Source organism: Bufo gargarizans, chromosome 6 (genome assembly GCF_014858855.1).
Source record: "Bufo gargarizans isolate SCDJY-AF-19 chromosome 6, ASM1485885v1, whole genome shotgun sequence".
In the NCBI taxonomy this organism is placed as follows: domain Eukaryota; kingdom Metazoa; phylum Chordata; class Amphibia; order Anura; family Bufonidae; genus Bufo; species Bufo gargarizans.
Genome location: NC_058085.1, coordinates 321,335,849 through 321,339,712, shown reverse-complemented (window position 1 = coordinate 321,339,712; position 3,864 = coordinate 321,335,849).

Here is a 3,864-nt window from a genome sequence, read left to right as displayed (position 1 = left end):
ATTGGCACTGCGGTGTCCCTTTGGAGACCGGCCCCCATTCCAATACACCGAGAAAGATATCTCTCAAGTATCCCGCAAGCTGATCATCTTTAAGTTATTCAATAGAAATCTTATACCCCTATGTCTGTATAGTTGTACTTTATATTTATATAAACATATGTGTTGTTGTTTTTAATCTATTATTTTTATTTATTTTTTGAAATTTCTGAGATATAGAAATTAATTTAAAATGTTGGATATATAGAAATGAATTAGATCTTTAATTCAGCAGTCTTGGTTATAAAAACGCATCTCTGAAAATAACGCATCAATGACGCATCTAAATCGCAATGGACTTCATCTATCCTCTGTTAAGATCTGCTGTTCCAGGATTTACTTACCACCGATTAGAGTATAAATAATGGGGTCTAAGCATATAGAGTATAACCAATGAGGAAGAGGTCAGTAAGACCTTCGAAACGCGTCTGGTCTCGCATACTAATGCTTTCGAAGACCTGATAATTATATTAAGCATGGCCATGCGTTAAAAAACTTTACAAACAAATTTATCGGTCTGTGAGACGATTTTCCAGTCATATTACAGCAAACACAGCGAGAAGAGGTAAGGCCCGTGACTCTGCATCCAGGTTCCCGCGAGAATCATACACGGAGCCACATACAGAGGATATCGAACAGCCACATGTGATTTGGACCCGACTCTACCCTACTGATTCGCTCAAAGAGCGCACACAGGCTAGTGTGAAGACCATCCATCACAAGGTGGGGTGAGTGCTCAGTGAGCAAGTATCTTTTATCCGCATTGTTATATCTTTGGTGCGGCTACAAATCCTCTCAAATCCTATCTGCATGTAAGAATCATACGCTATACAAGAGCGTTTGCCAGCGGCTATACATTTGCTGGTCCATCAATCCTGGAAAACTCAGCGGCAACAGTGTCATATTAATTTGATGCAATATAAAGGGCACCTTCTGGAACAACTATTTCCTTCCCTGTAGGAACTTTTTGTGTGTGCAATCAAAGTGAATACGAACATCTGCTCTAAAGTGACCATCCCTCAGAGATTTTACGTGTTTTAATCTTTATTTTATTTTTGTATTTTAATGATGTATTTATGTGTTTATGTACCTTTATTAAATCACTGTATTTCCGCTAAATCTGGGATGTTTTGAGTGCTTGCCCATTCAGGTCAATTGTTTGCTTTATTAAAAATTGTGAAAATTTGATCATTAAAAAAATTATATTAAAAAGTAAAATCACCGCGGTTGTTCACTTTGAAGGCTGCAGACCCGCTTACGGCTTATCACCAAGCAGCATCCTTCTGGACACTGCTGCGGGTAGCCGTATAAAAAAATCCCACTGCATATTGTAGAACAGGATAGCAGAGTATGGATGAGGTTTATCAGATGCAGGCACGAACAGTGCGGCTGCTGATTGGTGCCTTAGAAGGCCCATTGGCGAGTATGGCTTGTGCCTGTGCAGTGCAAGCCGAACACGTCGATGGGGAATATCAGGGAACAGTTGGGTGGTTGACGGGGAGGAGCAGCAAGGGGGGCTGATGATGTTCCATCGACATCAGCGCTGGGGATTATGGGACCTGATGACTAACTGGAGCGGATGTTTTCAAGAGAAGGCATGTCATGTGACTGCACATCAGAGGGGGCAAACGCATTCGAAACTTGTACTGGGGGCTACACTGAGAGAAACTAAACCAGGTTTTAGGTCTTGGACACACTCTTTAAATTATCCCGAAAAAATCTGGTTGGCAACCCTACACCTAAAAGAGAAGCTCCATAATGTTAAAGGTGTTGTCCCATCTTGGATATTGGAGTCATATCGCTCGGAGTTAGGACCCACACCTATCTGTGGAACAGAGGCCACAAAGTGGGGGATCGCATTTCTATGGGAGTGGTGAAAACAGCTGAGTGCTGGCTCGGATATTTCCATAAGCCCCATAGAGGTGAAGGAGCGGTGGCCGCACTTGCGAGGTGCACTTCCCATTCATTTCAATGGGACTTCCGAAAATAGCCTATTCACCTATTTTCCGTTCTCCCATTGAAATGAATGAAGGGCGGTCGTGCATGACCGGTGCACCCTCTGGGGCTTTGAGGGACCCCGTTCTAAGTATAGGTGTGGATCCCAGAGGTTGCTATCAAAAATTGAGGGCACATCCTAGTGATATGACCTCAATGTCCAAGATGAGACAAGCCCTTTAAAGGGTAACTGTTATATATTTTTTTATTTGCTAGTTTATTACAGCTAGGCATGTATACCTGAGTTAGTCTGTCAATGATTGCCAAAAGATCTGTAATTACCTTATAATAACAGCTTTCATTAATGTCCTCTGTCCCTTTCCACTGCTCCCTTAAAAGACTGTTGCTATGGCTTGTCTGTCTTCCCTTTAGTATAAACAGAAGACAGGGGTGCGGTCCTCCACACTGCATGCCAGCATTAGGCTTCAGAGTGAGGAGTCGTGTCTCTCAGTAATCCAATCTGATTGGCTGGCAGGGAGCTGCTGGCTGCAGCAAGTGTGTATGGTAAGTGAGGGAAAGCGGTTTTGGCCTCAGGGAACTGGCAGAGGAGCCAACTTGAGAAGATCCTCATATTATAATTGTTTAAACAGTGCGGAGCGTTCATTAGTGCAGCCTTTACCTCCTCCATTTGCTCGCGCCTGTGTTTTTTTTAATTGCAGAAGCAGAGATGGGGGGGGGGGGGGTGGCATTATTCTAACAGGGGGCAATAATAGGGGCATTATTCTAACTGGGGGCACTAATGGGGGGCATTATTCCAACTGGAGGGCATTATTCCAACTGGAGGCACTAAAGGGGGCATTATTCTAAGTGGGGGCACTAATGGGGGCATTATTCTAACTGGGGGGGCATTATTCCAACTGGGGGCACTAATGGGGGCATTATTCTAACTGGGGGGGCATTATTCCAACTGGGGGCACTAATGGGGGCATTATTCGAACTGAGGGCACTAATGGGGGGCATTATTCTAACTTGGGGCATTATTCTAACTGGGGACACTATTCTAACTAGGGACAATATTCTTTCTAGGTCGCACTAATGGGGGCATTATTGTTACTGGGTGGCATTAATGGGGCAATTATCCTTATTGGGGGGCACTAATAGCATTATTCTAACTGGGGAAAATAATGGAGGGCATTATTTTTCCTGGTGGGCATTAAGGGGAATTATTGTTACTGGGTGGCACTAATGGGGCCATTACCCTTATTGGGGGGCACTAATATTACTGGGGGTACTAATGGGGGGCATTAATTCTGGGGTGCGCAAATGAGGACATTACTATTATTGGGGAGCCCTTATGTGGCCAGAATTAATTCTGGGCAGCACTAATGGGGGCATATTGGGAGCCACAGTATGATAGCCCCGTTTAAGCCACGCCCCCACAACCACGCCCCTTTTTGGCTTAACTTGGCCAGTATTTTTTATTGGTAAAGGTGGCAACCCTGGTTATTTAGTGCAGTGCCAGTATTAGAAATTGCGCTACGTGTTCTTATTCAGCACGTTCCGATGAACACGTCATCAGCTCCCGTAAATGTACACAAGTTATTCAGTCGATGCTGTCTGGAATTCAATTTTTTATCAACCTCGATAATTAGAAGTTACTTGCATACAAAAAAAAAAAAAAAAAACACACCGTCATCGCCCCTTACAAAACCGCCGCACATCATCGCAAAAAAAAGAATGAAAAAAAAAAACCAGTTTGACGTGCTTCTACGCTCTGTCCCCGCCCCAAAGCCAGTTCCTGACCAATGGTGAGGCGAGATATCCTGATTGACAGCGCCCAGTCTTCCGCTTCGCGTACAAGGAAGTCACGTGATCAACAAATGCCGAAGCCTC